Consider the following 20,202-nt stretch of genomic DNA (forward strand, 5'->3'; position numbering starts at 1 on the left):
CTCAACCCACTGAGCCACCCAGGCGCCCTGAATCTCCTATGTTTTAAGGGATATTTGAAGTTGTTGAAATCTGAGGTTTAAAAAAAGGGGAAGATTTGGGGGTTTTATTTAAATTCAGTTAATTAACATATAATGTATTATTAGTTTCAGAGATAGAGGTCAGTGATTCATCAGTCTTATATAATACGCAGTGCTGATTATATCACATGCTCTCCTTTAATGTCCAGCACCCAGCAAACCAGCAAACCTCAGTTTGTTTCCTATGATTAAGAGTCTTATGGTTTGTCTCACTCTCTGATTTCATCTTGTTTTATTTTCTCCTCTCTTCCCCCATGATCCTCTATTTTATTTCTTAAATTCTATATAAGTGAGATCATACAATTGTCTTTCTCCAAATGACTTATTTTGCTTAGCATAATACCCTCTAGTTCTATCCACATTGTCACAAATGGCAAGATTTCATTTTTTGATGGCTGCATAGTATTCCATTGTATATCTATACCACCTCTTCTTTGTCCATTTATCTGTTGACGGACATCTGGGCTCTTTCCATAGTTTGGCTATTGTGGACATCACTGCTGTAAACATTCAGGTGCAGGTGCCCCTTTTGATCACTACTTTTGTATCTTTGGGGTAAATACCCAGTAGTGCGATTGCTGGGTCGTAGGGTAGCTCTATCTTCAACTTTTTGAGGAACCTCCATGCTGTTTTCCAGAGTGGTTGCACCAACTTGCATTCCCACCAACAGTGTAGGAGTGTTCCCCTTTCTCCACATCCTCACCAACATCTGTTGTTTCCTGATTTGTTCATTTTAGCAATTCTGTCTCCCTGTGGTTTTGATTTGTATTTCCCTGATGCTGAGTGATGTTGAGCACGTGTTCATGTGTCTGTTGTATATGTGAAGTTGGTGAAATCTGAGGTTTAAAAAGAAATACGATTTGGCATTTGAAATAGGGCCTTCATTTGTAATCTTTAAGAAGTGGCTATGTTATTTGATGAAATTGTCTCTAACTAGAAGTAGTTTATACATACACCATTCCTTCAAGTCAGTTTGGTGCCTGCCTTCTCCTCATGTCTTCCCTGCCCCTGGTCTGAGTAAGAGGGCTCCCCTGCAGGAACAGCTCCCTTATAGCACGTACTGCAGCTGTATTATCATTTTAGAATTGCCTTTCTTTGTTTCTAGGCTTCAGCAAGTTTGTGTCCATAGCACTGAACTTTGTTCTGGTGTATAGTTTTCATTCAGCACCTCTTAATGTTTCCTTTAAAAAATTAGGAACTTGAAAAATCTTCCTGTTCATCGAGTCATTTGTTTTCTGATTAATGCAATGTTTGTGTTGTTATGTTGTTAATCTTGAAACTCTCATGCATTTATTGATTATTGTTATAAAAGTAAAAATACAATTGAAACAAGAAGAAAAATCATGTTCTACCATCAGAGATAACAAGGGTATTATTCAATATATGCTTTGAGATATATCCTTAAATTTAGTTAACATTGGATTCCCTGCTTAACTCTTCATCGAAGCCACCTGAATTTTAGCATTTAATTTCTTTGTTTTAATGTCACATATCACTTGTTGGTAAGCTTGGAGTATACAGCCTGGTGGTAAAGAGCATGAGTCTGAAGCTCCGATACTTTGATTATAGTCCTGGGTTGACCACATCGTTTAACCTGTCTGATTCTCTCAAGTGGAAGCAATAATAGTAGCTTTCTCTTAAAGGTTATCATAGGGATTAAATGAGCTAATATAGCTAAAGCCCTTAAAATAGTGCCTGGAACAGAGTACTATAGTAAGTAACTTACTACTAACAGTATTACAGTTTTCAAACTATGGCCAACCTTGTTTGATCTATACTTACTACTCTCCTTCCCCCACTTGTAATTTTGAATCTGATCCTAAATATCTTATCATTTCAGCCCTTAATCTTCCAGCATGTATGGCTTAAAGATAACAATTCAAAGTATAACCACAAGTGGGAACTCTTACAAGAGCATAAAATGGTGCATCTACTTTGGAAAAACAGTTTGGCCTTCATTTAAAAAGTTAAACACTAATTTGCCATAGTGACCCAGCAGTTCCACTCTCGTGCATCTGCACACATGGCTTTCGTACACTAGTTCGTGGTAGCATTATTCATGATGGTCTGGCGTTGGAAACAACTGCCTGTCAACTGGTAAACGAAAAGACAAAATATGTTCACACAGTGGAATATTTTATTCAGCAATGAAAAGAAACAAACTGCTGATGGATGCAGTGACATAAATGAACCTTAAAATGTGCTATGTGAAGGAGCCAGACACGAGAGACTGCATACTGTGTGATTGTATTTATGTGAAATGTTCAGAAGACGCAAATCTGTAGTCAGAAAGTGGATTAGTGGACTGGTGTGGGAGAATGTAGTGATTAACAGTTAATGAACATGTGGGATCTTATTGGGGTAATATTCTGTAACTGGTTTACAGTGATGCTGGCACAACTTGATAAATTACTAAAAAAACCCTGTTGAATTGTACACTCAACCTGGATGAATTATGTGATTTTAAAATACGCTGTAACAAATGATAAAAATACATACCACGTTCCATTGTTCTCTCTCAACAGTATTAATATAGCTTCCTAGCAACAAGTAAATTCCACATACTGCAGTTAGTTGATGTGTCTCAAATTTCTTTTATGTTTGTAGGTTCCTTCTTTTTATCCTCTTTTTTGTTTATCTCTCTTCTTTTTCCTTGAAGTTTTTTATTGAGGAAACTTGGTTATTTGTTGTGTAGAATTATTCTCTTGGTTCGGATTTTGCTAATTGCCTCCTTGTGGTGTTATTTACTATGTTCTTCTCTGAATTGGAAATTAGCCTCAGAGGATTGATAAGATTCAGATTTGATTTGGAATGTGGTGACGGGAGACAGCTTCATGATGGCCAGTCTACAACTTTTTGGAAAAAACAAAACAAAACAAAAAAAACAAATCTGAAATACTTTAAGTGTGATGTAATGAAGAATTTCCATCTAAAGTTTGTTATTTTGTTCCTTTTTCTCTTTTCTTTTCTTAACAACTGATACCTAATTTGAACCTAAAGCTAAATTAAAACTTATTCAGACGTGAGGACAGATTCTTTGCTTAAATGTGAATTTAGTCTGCATATGTCACTGGAACTTCCAGTCTTACTCATGTGGCTTTATTTATTTATTTATTTTTAAGATTTTATTTTATTTTAAATGATCTCTACACCCATCCTGGGGCTTAAACCCACCACCCTGAGGATAAAAGTTGCATGCTCTACTGACTGAGCCAGGCAGGTGCCCCCATGTAGTTTTAATTTATATTTGGTTTTCCCAGTCATCCTTTAATTAACCAACAGACTATAATTTTTTAAATTTTTATTTGAATTCCAGTCAGTTAACATATAGTATAATATTAGTTTATAACATTTTAAAACTTAAATAGCAAAGGTTATGTTTGGTCATTATAATAAAAGTAAGAAAAATACAATTAAACAAAAAGGAAACTAAATACCATCATTCTACCAGCTATATGAACACTGTCAACTTCTGGTGATTTTTCTCCAGATTTTCTTGTATGTTTATATACATACATCCATATGTACATATACATATGGGGACACACACAATTATGTAGACCGTAAAGGGCTGGTTGGAGTTCAGAGATTGGCAAGGATACATACTACTGAGATCAGCTTAATTTGCTTGCCTATCACTGAGCCAAGGGAACAAACATTGCAAAGAATAAATAAGGATGCGCTTGAGTTGGCAGGGCTCCAAGGGTATCCCCAGGCCCTCACAGAGGTGGTCCAAACTGGTGGTTTGTGCAGTGAGTAATTTGTCAGCCGCAAAACCTGGTTTTTAGGTAAAAGAAAAACACTTATGAGTTCAATTGCTAGAATTCTTATACTTTGTGGAACAAGGTAGTGTTCTAGCCTTTTGTAGGCTGCTCATTCTAGTTTCTGGAGAAAATGGAGAAAAGCTTTCATTATTTGTAAGATAAAATCAAAACAATCTCATGACAAACCAGTTGGTCCTTTTTTAAAATTTTAATTTCAGTATATAACATACAGAGTTGTACTAATTTCCGGTGTACAATATAGTGATTCAAAAATTCTGTACATTACCCTCTGCTTATCATGATATGCCTATTCTTCTCTTAATCCCCTTAACCTATTTCAAGCATCTTCCACCCACTGTCACTTGTAGACATCAGTTTGTTTTCTATAGGTGAGAGTGCTTTTTGGTTTGTCTCTTTTTTTCTTTGATTGTTTCAGATCTTTTTCTGTGTTTGATCTAGATCTTCAGTATGTACATAGTCTTAGAATTAAGTCTGTATCATCTGAGTAGCATGGATAGGCTCTGAAATGCTGGCAGGCAAAACACAACTGTCATCCTGGGTTTGTTTTCTCTTTTCTGTGTCAGAGGAGTTACAGGGAGAATTTGACAGCATAATTCAAGCAGGCCCAGAAATCTAGGAAATGATGATGTGCAGAACTTGATTTAACAGGAATTTACTTTCTTATTAGTGTTTTTTTCAGATGGTGGAATTTTTTTCCTGAAATTCACATATCCACGTAACAATAACAATAATGATGGTAAAAGTCACAGAAGTCACTTTTTGAACATTTGCTTAGGGCTGCATGTCAGACTCCATATTCTTCATATGCATCGTCTCAGTTCTCACAGTAACACCTTGCAATAGGTAAGGTATTATCATCCCCATCCCACAGATGTAGAATAGAGGCACGGAAAGATTAAATAATTTGCCTTAGGGCTATGTAACAGTGGAGCAAATTCAAATCCAGGTTTATGTTTTTTTCTAGAGCCTATGCTGTTACGTGTATTGCCTTACAGATGCTTCATGGGATGTTTAGAATAATTCCTGGTTCTCCAGCAATGCTCTTTGAATGTTTGCCTCTCTACTGTAGAACCCATATTCATTTATTTTTAATTTTTAATTAAATTTAAGTTTTTGCATTTTTAAGGTAATTGTAGACTTTAGAGAAAAGTTGAAAGAGTAGTACAAAAAATTTCAGTATTTCACCCAGATTTCTTAGTACTTGATTTATTATGTTTGCTTATTCTTTCCTACACTAAAAGATACCATCTTCCCCTGAATACTTTAGTGTGTATTTCCTTTAACAATAAAATGTCATTGTCTTACTTAACAGTACTGTGATCAAAGTCTGGAAATTAATGCTGATGGCGATGTTATTATTTAACCCACAGACCTTACTCAGATTTTGTCAGTTGCCCCAATAATACCCTTTAAAGGCAAAAGAAAATCCAAGATCATGCGTTGCATTCAGTTGCCAAATCTCTTGAGTTTCCTTTAATCTGAATGAGTTCTTGAGCCTTTGTTTTGGTTTCTAGGTGTAGTTCTTGCTGCTGAAGCGTCCTTGTTATTAGGCTGCCTTAAGGGATGGATATACCATGTATGTGCACACGTAAATACACATTTACCCAGACCTCCCCTGCGCCTCTACCCATATCACTGTCTAAAACCAATACTAGTCTAACAACACAGGGTTCATTCTCTCTTTTTCATATTTGTAACTCTCTTCTCTAATAGGGAAGAGCTTACTTTCCATTAGCCACAATATACTGTCTAGTTCTTTGCTTTATCTTGAATACAAAAGTAATTTCAGAATTGTTAATCCATGCCTCTGTGAGAAATCATCTACTCGTTGTTTAGAGTTCTGTTTATCTTTAGAACATACACTGTTCTAATGCCTGGTTCCCCACCTCCCTTACCCTCTCAAAAGTGTTTATGTTATTTATTTGCTATCTCTGTGGTGTATTAGTTTCCTAGGGCAACCATAACAAAATAACACAGACTGGGTGGCTTAAAGCAATAGATATTTATTCTTTCACAGTTCTGGGAGGTTGGAAGTTGGAAATCAAGATGTCACTAGAGTTGGTTCTTTCTGAGAGCTTGAGGGAGGATATGTTCCATGCATCTCCTCCAGCTTCTGGGGATGGCCTGCAGTGCTTGGCATTCCTTGGTTTGTAGAAGGTTCCAATCTCTGCCTTCATCATCACACAGTGTGCTTCCTGTGTCCAAATTTCCTCCTTATGTAAGGACACCTAGAGGCCTCATCTCGACTTGATGACTACAAAGACCCTATTTCCAAGTAGGGTCACATTCACAAGTACTGGAGGTTAAGACTTCATCATATCCTTTGGGGGGACACAGTTCAACCCATGACATATGGCAAGTTCATTTGTGTCTGAATTCATTTTGGGGATGCCTCCCTCATCTTTGATTTTATTTTCGTTTAGAGTGTTTTTAAAGTATGTGAAACTTAGACACGATTCTAAAAGGCAAAACTATACAAAAAGGTATATTTAGGGAAGTACTCTACTTGTGTCTTTTTTTTACCCTATTCTAACCACTGTCTTTGGTCTCAGGTTTTCCTTTCCATGTTTTCTTGTTGTAATGTTTCTGTTTTTCTTTCATGAAAGGTAGCATACTATAGGTACCTCTTTGAATTTTGTTCTTTTCACTTAACAGCACGTCTGAGAAATCACTCCACACCAGTTGCTAGAGATCTTTCTCATTCTGCATAGTGCTCCATCATATATACATACCATAGTTAATTCAGTCCCTGTCCTATGTGGGAGCATTTAGGTTGGTTCCAGTATGTTGCATTTACAAATAACGCCGCTTATAAAATTTATGTCCTCTATATTGGTAAATGCTACAGGGAGGCACTTCAGAAACATGCTGTAATGTAAGAAGCCACACATAATAGGTCTCACGTTATATGATTCCATTTATATGAAATATACAGACTAAGTGAAACCATAGAGACAGAAAGCAGATTTGTGGTTGCTGGGGAAGTAACTGCTTAAGGGTATAGGGTCTCCTTCAGGGCTGATAAAAATGTTCTAGAATTAGAGGTGATGGGGGCACAGCATGGTGAATGTACTAAATGCCACTGAATTGTACAATTTGTTATATGGATTTTACCTCAAAAATTTGTATTATCCATATAATTAAAATAGGATGTTGGTGCTTTGACATTTCAGCCCATGGAATGGGCAGTGCATCTTCAAATGCTTCCCTCAAGAAACCCTGAGGTTTATCATTTTAATGACAGTGTGTGTAAAGTATATTTTGTCTCCTCACACTTTCTTTTGGTTGCTTCATCAGACTTTAAAGTAATTTTCCTTACCTTTTTCTTATTTTGTAGAAGTTTGGATTATGTTTTATTTTTCTCTAACACGGGAGAAAGCTGAAGTCTAATGATGCTAGAGCTTATAAATATTTGTGTGGGGAAATGGGGGTGTGGTCAGGGATGGGAGTGGGTCATAAAGAGTGGAAGCTAGAAGGATATTAAGGCCATATTGTCTACCATTTTCTGTGCTGTGCCAAAATGTCTGGAGCTGTGGGTCATAGAAGGTTATTAGGGAGAAGACTAATATTTATCCTATGTTTTAAAGGTAACTGACAGTAATGTGGCAAATGTACTGAAATGTAAGTTAATACTGGAAATAGGGAGACCAGTTAAGAGTTATATGGAGAAGGGTGTTAGGGTTTGAGTTAACTGCAATAGAAAGAAAATCCAAAATAAAGTGACCTAAGTAAGGTAGACAATAATTTCTCTCCATGTAACAATTGTGAGGTGAGCACAGGTTGGTACTTCAGTGCTGTTCCATGAGCTTATTCAGGGATGCATGTTCCTTCCATTTTATGTCATCATCCAACAGTGCACACATTCATCTGCTGTTGTTAAGCTAGGTCATTGGTGTGTCCATCTCTAGCTGGTGGGAAGAATCATTTTAAGGCAAGTATCTTTTCTTTTAACAAGTAAAGTTGGAAGTCACCCACCAGTTCTGCTCATTTTCTATTGCTGGGAACTTGATTTCATGGTCATGCAAATTCATGAGAGGGTGGGACATGTAGCCTGGCAGCTACATGTCCAAGAAGAAAAGAATGACTGTTGGAGGCAAAAATAGCAGTCTACCCGAAGAGGCAATTTGAGTGTTATGAGGATTTGCACCAAGGTAGTTATAGTGGGGTGGGAATTAAGAGATATTTAGGAGGTAGGATGAAAAGAGAGTATATATTTCTATTCATTTGAGACATGTTGATTATGAGGTGTATAGAGATTGTGTAGATATGTACATTGTCAATTTGATCTAGAGATCTGGAGCTCAGAAGAGAGCTGCCCTGGCTCCAAGACCTGGCTGGAGGCATGGATTCATGTTCAGGTAGTAGTTGTAGTTGGAGAGTTACCGAAAAGAAGGAAATGCAACTTTTTAGAACTGATAAGAAAAAAAGAACTGATAAGAGGCCTTGGATTAGAGCCTAAGAAAGATGTGGACCTTTTGCAAGAGTAATTTCAGTAGAGGCTTGGGGTGAAAAATAGATTGTAGTGGGTTGAGGAATGGATGCAAGTCATGAAAAGGAAACCAAGCTGAGACTATTCTTTGAAGAACTTTGGCTAGGAAAAGCAATAGGGAGACAGGTTTAATAGGGGAGAAGGTTAAGGGAAAGTTTTTACATTGAAGTAAAGTTGGAGCCATATGTGTAGGCTAAATGGAAAGGAGTGGTGGTAGAGATGAAGGTATCAAAGAAAATACAAATGATGAAACACAGTTCTGAGAGGGCCCGGAAGAGATGGATCTGGAGATGCCTCTGTTGCAAAGGAAGAGAGTAGCTCTTTTGGGATGACATCTTTGTAAAGGGCCTGGAGTGGGCACAAATATAAATTAGCTTTAAGGTTGAGGAGAGGGTAGTAAAAGATCTCTACAGTGGATCTCCATTTTTTCAGATGGAGGAAGCTTGATCCTTAACTGAGAGTGAAGTAGAGGCAGGTGGGTAGGATATCTGAAGAATAATGGAAATGACTTTTTATTTATTGTTGTTTTAGGATCCACTATAGGAAACAGAAGAAGAAACTGACTAGTTACCAGCAATGTGGGGCTGTTGTAGAGTGTTACATGCCTAACTGAAGTTAGAAATAAACCATTTTTTATTGTTCCCATTAACATAGCTATGTTACTGTTCAAGAACTATGATTAGAACATTACCTGAAAACATAAGGTCATCAATTTTCAGCTATTAAAAGTTTCTATCTTCTCTAGGTATTAGAGTTAAGGGGAAATTAGTGTTAAGGGAACTAGACAAGGTACTGCTCCCAAGTAGGTAAACTTGTCTCTTTTAAGAACTGCTCATTAGTGAAATTCCTGTCCCTGTCATGTTAATTATGTATCCATGCTACCTGTTCTCCAACGTCTGAGAGGATAACAAGCATATATTCATAATTTATTTTCAGCCTTACTCATAAAGTAGATAAAAAAAAATCTCAGTAATACTAAAACAAATGTTTAATGAGAGGTAGAAGTACTTTTAAAGAAAAGAGAAATGTCACTCCATAGTCTCATCCTTTTGCATAGTCTTCTTGATTCCAAATGTGTTATGCAAACCAGTGACTCTTGATATTTAACATGAGATGCTGCTAACACAAATTTAATATTTATTGCAGTCTCATATACCAGTATAGAAGAAAGTCTAGTTTCCTTTTAAGACTATTGCTTCTAACAAAGCATACTTTTCCTTGATGTGTGATAAATAGAAATTGAAGTCCCAGAGGTCTTCACAATAAAATATTGGCCACACTTGTTATCTCTTGTCTTTTTGGTGATAGTCGTTCCAGCAGATCTGAGGTGATATCTTGTGGTTTTGATTTTCATTTCCCTGATGATTAAGTAGCCAACAGGTACCTTTTCATGTACCTGTTGGCTGCTTCTATGTCTTCTTTGGAAAAAATGTCTCTTCAGTTTTTCTGCTTCTTTTTTCAGACTTTTTTTTGTTAACTTCTGTGAGTTCTTTTTTTTTTTTTTTTTTTTTTTAAAGATTTTGTTTTTATTTAACAGACAGAGACCACAAGTAGACAGAGAGGTAGGCAGAGAGAGAGAGAGAGAGGAGGAAGCAAGCTCCCTGCTGAGCAGAGAGCCCGATGCGGGACTCGATCCCAGAACCCTGGGATCATGACCTGAGTCGAAGGCAGCGGCCCAACCCACTGAGCCACCCAGGCGCCCCTGTGAGTTCTTTTTGATGTGGACACCTTATTGGTTATATGATTTGCACATACTTTCTCCCATTCCATAGATTACCTTTTTGTTGATTGCTTTCTTTGTTGTACAGAACATTTAGTTTTTTCTCATAAGAAGGACAAGAGATAAATGTTAGTGAAGATGTGGAGAAAAGGGTACCCTTGTGCATTGTTGGTGGGAATATAAACTGGTGCAGTTACTATGGAAAACAGTTTAGCAGTTCCTCAAAAAATTAAGAATAGAGGGACACTTGGGTGGCTCAGTCCGTTGGGCATCTGGTTGCCTGGTGAAAAGAGGTGGGGAAATAGGAAGAGGTTGAAAAAAGGGTATTATTATAAAAAGGAAACAACATTAGCTCACAATGCAAGTTCTGTATATTGTTAAGAAAAACAGTAGAAAACAATAGTTGCACTTAACAACAAAGCACCAGAATATATGAAACAAAACCAACAATCGGAGGGAGAAATAGACAATGAAACAATTAAAATTGGAAACTTTAATACCCCATTTTTAGTAATTAATAGTACAACTAAGCAGAAGATTTACAAGGAAGTAGAAATATTATAAAGCAATTAGACCTCATAGACATCTATAGAGCACTCTACCCAGTATACAGAACACATATTATTCTCAAGCATTATAGGGTATTTTCAAGAATAAACCATAAGCTAGGTCATAAAACATGTCTCAGTGATTTTAAAAGAATTGAAATCATATAAAGTATACTCCTCAAGAGTAGTATTAAGGTTAGAAATTAGTGACACAAGAAAATTTGGGGAATTCACAAATATATGGAAACTAAACAACACTGTTTTAGTTAACTAATGACTCAGAAGAAATCATAGGGAAAATTAGTACTTCAAGAGGATACAATATATAAAAACTTATGGTATGTAGCCAAAGCAGTGCTTAGAGGGGAATTTATAGCTGTCATGGCCTGTATTAAAAAAGAAAATTAAAAAAAAATGTTTCAAATTATTAAGCTAATTTCTACCCTAAGAAATATAAACCAAAAAATGAAAGAAATTTAAAAATGCCAATTATACCGAAGACAAACATAAGGGAAGAAATGATAAAGATAAGATTCAAGATAAATAAAGTATAGAACAGTAGAGAAATCAGTGTAGCTGAAAGTTGGTTCTTTGAAAAGACCAACAAAGTTGACAGTTCTTTAGTTAGTCCAACTAAAAAAAAAGAATACTAAAATTACTAATATCAGGAATGAAAGAGGGGACTTTACTGCTTATCTTATAGAAATAAAAAGAATTAGGAAAATATTATGGATACCTGAATGCCAACAAGTTAGATAATAGGTGAAATAGACAAATTCCTAAAAAAAGACACATCATCAAAACTGATTCAAGAAAAAATAGAAAATTTGAATAGACCCATAACTAATTGAGATTATATTAATAATCAGAAGGCTTTTCACAGAGAAAAACCCAGAAACATGTGGCTTCACTGGTGAATTTTACCAAATGTTTAAATGAGAGTATCAGTCCTTCACAACTCCCTTCCATCCCAAAAAAAGGGAAAGAATACTTCCTTACTCATTCGATGAGGTCAGTATTGCCCTGATATCAAACCAAAGACTTCACAAGAAAACTATAAACCTCAACAAAATCATAGCAGATCACATCTAGCTAGCAATATATAAAAAAGATTGTATACCATGACCAAGTGGGATTTATCGCAGGAATGCAATATAGGTTTAACATCTGAAAATCAGTTGCTATAATATACCATATTAATAGAATAAGAACAGAAATCATCTCAACAGTGCCCAAAAGGCAGTTGACAAAATCCAAAGTTCTTTCATGATTAAAAAAAAATGAAACAGACTAGAAGTTGAAAGGAACTTCCTCAACCTGATAAAGTGCATATATAAAACACCCACACTTAAGGATGAAGGACAAAGATGGCTTTCCTCCAATATCAGGGATGAGACAAGGAATTATATTTTCACCATATCTTTTCATCAGCTTCCTAGGACAGTTAGGCAAGAAAAAGAAATAAGAGGCATTGAGATTGAAAGGAAAATGTAAAATTATCTGTATTTGCAGGTGATATAATCTTGTATCTAGAAAATCCTAAGGAATCACCTGAAGTATTACTAAAACTGGTAACAGATTCAGTAGGGTTACATGATACAAGATCAATATACAAAAATCAGTTTTATTTCTATACACAATAACATTCTGAACACGAAATTGTAATTCTGATTACAATAGCATCAGATTACATGCCTAAAAACTAAGATTAAAATACTTAAAATTTAGGTCCCTGCGTGGCTCAGAGGTTTAAAGCCTCTGCCTTTGGCTCAAGTCATGATCCCATGGTCCTGGAATCGAGCCCCGCATTGGCCTCTCTGCTCAGCAGGAACCCTGCTTTCCCCTCTCTCTCTGCCTGCCTCTCTGCTTACTTGTGATCTCTGTCTGTCAAATAAATAAATAAATAAAATCTTTTAAAAAATAAAATACTTGAAATTCAACAAAAGAAACACAAGATTTGTTCACTGAAAACTATAAAACACTGGTAGAGGAGATCTAAATGGAAAGACATTCCAAAGTTATAGATAGAAGACTTAGTATTCTTAAGATGGCAATACTCCTAAACTTGATACACAGATTCAACACAATTTCTATCAAAATCCCAACTTGTTTTATTTAGCAGAAGTTGACAAGCTGACCCCAAAATTCATATAGAAATACAAGGGACCCAGAATTGCTAAAAAGAGAAAAAGAACAAAGTTGAAGGGCTTACTTATAATGCTCCATTTTAGAAGTATTACAAAGCTGCAGTAATCAAGACAGTATGACATGGGGCTCCATCCCAGGGCCATGGGATCATGACCTGAGCCGAAGGCAGATGCTTAATGACTGAGCCACCCAGGCACCTCAAGGCAGTGTGGTCTTGACTGACATAAGGATAGACCTGTAGATCACTGGAATAGAATTGAGCATTCAGAATTTAATCCTTGCATTTATGGTCATGATTTTTTAGAATGTGTCCAAGACAAGTCAATGGGAAAAAGAATGTGATTTTTTTTTTTTTTTAAGTAAGTGATGCTGAAAATGAAGTTGGACTCCTGCCTCACACCATACACAGAGATTAATGCAAAATGGATCATAGATCTAAATGTAAAGCTAAAAATATAAAACTTTTAAATGAAAACATAGGAATAAATGTTTACAATCTTGGGTTAGGCAGTGCTTTCTTAGATATGACACCAAAAGTATGACCCAAAAAAAAAAAAAAAAAAGCAACAACAAAAAACAGATAAGTTAGATTATATCAAAATTAAGAACTATTGTCCTGGAAAATGACTGATAATTAATAGTGGAAAGATCATGTACAGAATGAAAATATTCATAGATTATATTTCTGATAAGGGACTCTATCTAGAATATAAAGAACTCTTTCAATTCAATTTTAAAAAGAGGCACCTAGCCCCCAAAAAAAGAGGCAACACAATTGAAAAACAGAGGATTTGAACAGACACTTCCTCAAGAAGGAATGCAGATGGCTAGTAGGTACATGCTCAAAAGATGCTCAGCAGCAGCACTTATTAGGAAAGAGCAACATTGAGATACCACTTCACATCCACGAGGATGGCTGTAATAAAAGAAAAGACAGTAACAAGTGTTGGTAGGATCATGAAGTGACTGAAACCCTCACACATTGCTGGTGGTAAGGAAAAATGGTGCAGTCACTTTGGAAAATAGTTTGGTAACTCTCCAAAGTTGTTATACAGTGTACATATGACTTAGCTTATCACTTCTAGGCATGTATAGAAGATAAGTGAAAATCTGCATTTACACAGAAACCTATACATGAATATTCAGAGCAGTATTATTCATAATGGCCAAAAAGTAGGAAAAAACTAAATATCCATCAACTGCGAATGGATAAGTAAAATATATATCCACAGTGGAATATTATTAACCAAAAAAAAGAGAATGAAGTAATGATTTATGTACAGTATGGATGAATGTTGAAAAGTTCGTGCAAGGGCGCCTGGGTCGCTCAGTGGGTTAAGCCGCTGCCTTCGGCTCAGGTCATGATCTCAGGGTCCTGGGATCGAGTCCCGCATCGGGCTCTCTGCTCAGCGGGGAGCCTGCTTCCTCCTCTCTCTCTCTGCCTACTTGTGATCTCTCTCTGTCAGGTGAATAAATAAAAAATCTAAAAAAAAAAAAAAAGAAAAGTTCGTGCAAAATAAATTAGTCACAAAGGACCACAAATGGTCTAATTCTATTTATATGAAATGTCCATCAGAGGCAAATTTGTATAGAGAGAAAGTAGATTAATGGTTTCCTAAGGTTGAGGGGGGAGTGAGGGAGGACGGATGGGAGGAATGAGTGGGGAGTGACTGCTAATGAGATTTGAAAGATTTCTAAGATTGCAGTGATGGTTGTACAATCCAGTGAATTGTACACTTCATTTGGGTGAATTATGTCTCAATAAAGCTGCTAAAAACAATATCCATTGCAGTATTAATACTAGAAAGTAATGCTTATTGCTATATTAATACTTAGAAGCAGCTAAAAATAGAGACTTGGGCTCTTATCAATTACAGGTATGTAACTAATTATACTAGTAGGACTGCTGGGACAGCTGATTTTTTCACTTTGCAAAAAGATGGAGAAAAGGTGGTAACTAAGAAAGGGTTGAAAAAAATGCAGGAATAGGAAAAGTGTATGATGTTTGGAATTGAGAAAGAAGTCTCCTTAATGATAAAATATCTGTGAAAAGAGCATGGTATGTGTTGGGAGCAAAAATAAATAAGAGTAGGGACGAAAAGTAGTTAACAATGCTATCCTTTGGAAAGCTCTGGAGGTTAAGGTATCCTAAACTCCATAACCAACAACCTGGAGGGAAGCAGGAAGAAGGGGACCAAGCAGAGAGACTCAGGAGGAACAGTTGGTGTTAAGCAGGTACCTATGATACAGGATGTTCTTGTTTAGTTTTTATGGTCGGAACTTGAGAAACTGTGACATTTTGGTTAACCTTTGTTTTTTATTTTATCTTTAACATGCACTTGTACTTACTGTACTTTTCGAAAACCATCAGCTCTGAGTTGATGACTAGTTTTTCTCATTCTGCATGGGATTTTTGTCTACTTTTAGTACTGAAAATGCCATGCTCCCGAAGTCTTTTCAGTCCTGGACAGAGAATGTTAGTCACCCTCGTTGTAAGATCTGCTGCTGATTTCTTTTCTTTCTTTCTTTTTTTTATTTTTCTTTTTTAAAGATTTTATTTATTTATTTTGCAGAGAGAGATCACAAGTAAGAGAGAGAGGAGGAAGCAGGCTCCCTGCCGAGCAGAGAGCCCGATGCGGGACTCGATCCCAGGACTCTGGGATCATGACCTGAGCTGAAGGCAGAGGCTTAACCCACTGAGCCGCCCAGGTGCCCAGCTGCTGATTTCTAATAGCTTTTTTGATGTGTGTGAAATACACAGGGACGAGAGAGAAATACACATTAAATGTATTTATCAATGGTAAAATTCAATTTGGAAAAAAAATGAACTGTAGAACCAAGAATTAGGGAAATGCTACAAAGTATTCTGTTGTTAAGACCTTGATAGTTAGGCACTGGAGCTATCAGCAGCAAGATGTGGTCCTAAGGAAACTCACTATCTAATAACAGTTTTTTGAGGAGATGACATCTTTTCCTCAGCAACAAGGGTGTGTTTTTAGTAGGAAACAATTGAAATAATTAATGGTAAGAATGTGTTGGTCGTGAAGTCTTCATAAGACTACAAGGGCAAAAAAAAAAGACTATAGGGCAGACTTCATTTTCTTTGTGCTTGATAAATTGCCTGACACCTAGTAAACACTCACTAAATATTTATTGGATAAATCAAAATAATGAGGAATATATAGAGACTTGACAGAGGATACCTTAGAGATTTCTTAGAGATGAATTGGTTTAAACCAGGACTCTTTGTTTTTTTGCTAATACATAGCTAATGATTCTAACTTTGTGCCAGGCTCTGAATGAAGTGCTGTTTGTTGACTCATTTAATTATTATATTAGTGTCCCTTTTTTAATAGATAAGGAAATAGAAGCACTGAACATTTAAATAGCTTGCCCTAATAGTGTAGATCTTGGATTTGCATCCTGGCTGTGGAGCTCTAGAGCCTGCTTTCCCCCTGCTCTCAGGAGCTGACAGCCGTATGGAAACTGCTCTCAAGTTCAGTCTCCATGTTTACTTAACCTAGAGTTGGTAAATGAAAACCTTACGTGGTGGAGCCTCCACTTAACAAGCTAAGTGATTTCTGTGCATGTTAAATGAGTACATGCACTTCACTGGGGTAAGATATAAGTGTTTCTTCAAAACATGTATATCTGCCTGAATTGGACATCATCTGTGGAGAAATTAATGCATAATAAACAAACCAAAAGATAAATCAGCAAATAAACTCCTCTTTCTAAAAAACATCAAGTAGACAGTTTAATTAGCAAGTTGTTCTTCACACTCACATGAAATGGAGACAGGAATCTCAGGTAATTAATGAAGAAAGTCAAGTTTGCCCGTCTATTTATCAGGCTGGAGTAACAGACACAGATAAAGCCTCAAACAATATTACTCCCAAGAACGGTGCTGTTGGAAAGTGTTGTAACAAACCCTGTCTATGAGTGACAAGGCTTGCTTATATCCTGAGAGACTTTATTCTTGAAGATTGTGGACCAGCAGAAACATGGTTGTGTGTAATCATATCAGCAAGAGTAAAACATTGCACTCTCGTCTGGAGAATCTTAAGTCATTTTGACATAAAGAAGCAATCGTTTTACAGCCAAGATACACAGCTTCAGATAAGGGGAATCTGGATGCAACACCAGCATGTATCTTAACTTGATACTTGCTAAGGAAAGAGGATTGTTGGGTTCACTTTGCAGTCCAGTGCTAAAGTAGGGACCCATTTACGTACAGCTCTGCTTTGCTTTGAGCCTGTTACAGCACTACTGCATGTGAATTTCACCTACACTCCATTCCTCCCCAAGTCTTAAAATAACTGTTATCTTTTCCTTTGTTTTGTGAGATGGTTCAAGATTCCTCTGGTGTGCGTTTTCTTCATTGCAGTGCATCAGTAAATCTGAATATCAGACTAGAGATTTATTCCTGTGGTCCTTAAGCCGGTTGGGCTAGCACCCTGCCAACTCTTGGAGACTTATTTTAAAAGAAAACTAAAAATGAATCAGAGTTCGGCAGATCTTGGTAGTAGAACAACTACCTGCATTGTGGGTCTCTTGAGTGTCTTTTTTTTTTCTTCTTTGTGTGTTTTAAAGTCAATTTTAGAGCCATAAGGAGCTTTTTAGATCTTCTTTCTCATTGGTTGTCAGACGTTTCACAACGTTTGTCAAAGGTTTGAAAACTTTTCTCAGAGAAAAGATGTGGTGACGGGAAAGTACTATTTGATAGTCTCTTAAGCCTGGCTCACATTTCCTGCTGTTGGAAGGAGGCACTGCGTTTGTACTGTGCCCAAACTCACACCTCGTATTTGTGGATCTGATTCCTCTGATTCTTAGCCCATTGTTTAGTTTTTCCACACTAAAAAAATGGGATTTAATTGCAGTTACTTCTAATGACTCATTTGTGCTATTGCTTGCAGTGCTAGTTTTTAAAGTTGAACGTAAATGCAGATAACACTGATTAATTAGGTAGGAACTCAGGAAAATCTCATTTCTTCCAAATGGGGAAACTCATTTCTTTTCCAACACAATGAAAAGTATAGAGATTGATGAGCAGGGAAATTCGTAGTAAGAAGAATAGGATTTCTGTTTTGTTTCCATGAGAGCAACATTTATTAAATGGTAAAACAAAATTTTGAAAGTGCGAACAGCACTGGGAAGACCCTCACTCCACTAGTTTTTCATGGCTCTCTGAAGTTACATCTTATAATTTTTTTTTCCTGTCTCCTTTTTTTTTTTTTTTTAATTTTTTTGTTAACATATAATGTATTATTTGCCCCAGGAGTGCAGGTCTATGAATCATTAGGCTTACCCACTTCACAGCACTCACCATAGCACATACCCTCCCCAGTGTCCACATTTTCCTGTCTCCTTTTGTCATTAGTATTTTTCTTTCCTGAGAGAGGTGCTTTCTTCCTTTTATTTTCATCATAGAGTGGAAGACACCAGGGGAATTACTGATCTGGCTCCTTTTCTGTCTCCCTGGAGCCCTGTAGTAGTCCCTTACTACCAGTTGTTTACTCTGAGCCGCACTGTGTTTGTTGCCATCATGGAGAGAGTCATTGTTACATCATTTAGGATAGTTACTTCTCAAAGATTAATCATGGAGTGCTTAGCTGCTCTTTAATATATTTAAGATATGTTGTGGGCTTGAGGCTGACTATACTGGACAGTTTAGGTATTTACACGTTGAAGGGTAATATGCTCAAAAATAAAAGAACAGAAGAGGACTTTTTATTTAAGATATCTGCCATTTCCTCATTTCCAGTCCTGAGTGTCTGTTCAGTGGATTTAACTGTATGAATATTTATTTAGTACTCAATTCAGTTAGAATAGAAGATACAAAGACAGGGATCCTTCCTGCCTTCAAGGAGCTTGTTACCCATCGTGAAAATTAACTGGAGTGTTTATGTAGCAGCCAGACTACAGGGATCCACTCTGAGCCAGGAGTGTCTATTTGTGAATTCTTTTGGCAGGAAGGAATGGGGGTAGCTGTGACTAGAAAAACCTAATCAGTTCCCAGGTCAGTGAATAGCTGGCTTTGACTCTTTGCTCTGTGAAATGCTCTAGATAGGGAGTATCTAGGCAAGATGCTCTGAGAGAGGACACTAGTAGAACAGAGTAGCTCATATATCTTGATTCATTTAGTGGGTTCCGTAGAGGTTGTGAGGTTCATTTCACTGGTATAATTAGGAAAGGAACAGTTCAGCTGAGACTCCAAGGCTGGCTAGGACTTTGCTACCTATAGGAGAATGGAGGGTATTTCATATGAGGATGGTGTGAAAGCAAAGGTGTTGTTCGCCTACTAGACCTGTTTGGGAAATAAGACTAGAGTGATATGCTCTGTTTGGGTATAGTGGGAGATAAGATGTGAAAAGCAGATTGATGATAGTTTATGGAGAACTGTATGTAGTAGCCCAAAGATTTAGACTTTACCCTGTGGAGTGGGGGATTTTTTGTTTTTTGTTTTTCTAAACAGGCTGGTAGCACGGTCAGTGTACAGATTAAGAAGAGAGACCCTGGGGGTAAGACCTATTATGCATCCGCAGTCGATGGCATGGAAGGCAGGGCTGAGCGCATGAGATTTGAGAGTGGAAGAATAGGACTGAAAATGACTGGTAGTTTACTAGGGGAAAGGGGGGAGGAACGGTGTACACCCAAATTGAGGTTATGGGGAGAATAGTTTTGCTGTACTGTTTGGTCTTTTCCCAAGTTTTATTCAGCTGTGGTTTATGCCTACATAGCCTCAGGACCAGGAGCCACTAGAAAAAATGTATTTTTAAATCAAGCCTTGCGAGAGAAAAAGAGACTGTCAGAGATCTTAAAGCATCTGGACGTTTTAGAACTATCTCTAGCAATAGGATTGTGGTTCTTGTTAGTAAGCATGATAAAGATAGAGAAATTATTGCCCATTATAATCTTCACTTGGTTTAAAAACTATACCATGATTTATGTTTCCTTTTTCTGTTCTTACTCTAGAATGTTTTTCGAGCCTACTATAGACCTACTTTACATAAAGAAACTCTAGGTATGCTACTATAATTTTTATAAAGTAGGAGGGATATAACCCAGAGGACTGGTACTGAGAATTCACTTCTGAGTTATGGGTGCTTACTTGATTTTGAATCTTCCATCAGAGCTACATTGGTAAACCAGGCTCTCAAAGAAGAGCTGGATCCAGGTAAGAGAAAAAGAGACCTAGCAGGTTAGTCAGGAATTTCAGGTTAAGCCACTCTCACCTCATTGTCTGGAGTTGTTCCTATCGAGGAATGTTTTCTCAAATAGTTGTTTAAAATGAAAAGTAGGTAGAATTTGGTTCTTTGGGTGTGAAAAAAAATCTTACTTTTTCTATATATAGCACGGATGTATACACAACACACACACACACACACACACACACACACACACACACACGGTATCTGTGGCATTAAAATTTCA

The 20,202-nt window shown here is 36.9% G+C and overlaps 1 protein-coding gene across 7 annotated transcripts in view; it reads left to right on the plus strand.

Moving 5' to 3' along the window:
- MAP4K3 (mitogen-activated protein kinase kinase kinase kinase 3) overlaps positions 1-20,202 on the plus strand; it is a 191,497-nt gene that overhangs the window by 67,377 nt on the left and 103,918 nt on the right. Inside the window, exon 1 of one of the 7 annotated variants that reach the window (XM_044261702.1) lies at positions 15,450-15,477. The exons of the other annotated variants lie outside the window; for them this stretch is intronic. The gene's annotated coding sequence lies outside the window, so the exon portion shown is untranslated. Of the gene's footprint in view, positions 1-15,449; positions 15,478-20,202 lie in introns of those variants that run through there. 7 annotated transcript variants of the gene reach the window in all.

The sequence above is a fragment of the Neovison vison genome, chromosome 8 (genome assembly GCF_020171115.1).
Source record: "Neovison vison isolate M4711 chromosome 8, ASM_NN_V1, whole genome shotgun sequence".
NCBI lineage: Eukaryota > Metazoa > Chordata > Mammalia > Carnivora > Mustelidae > Neogale > Neogale vison.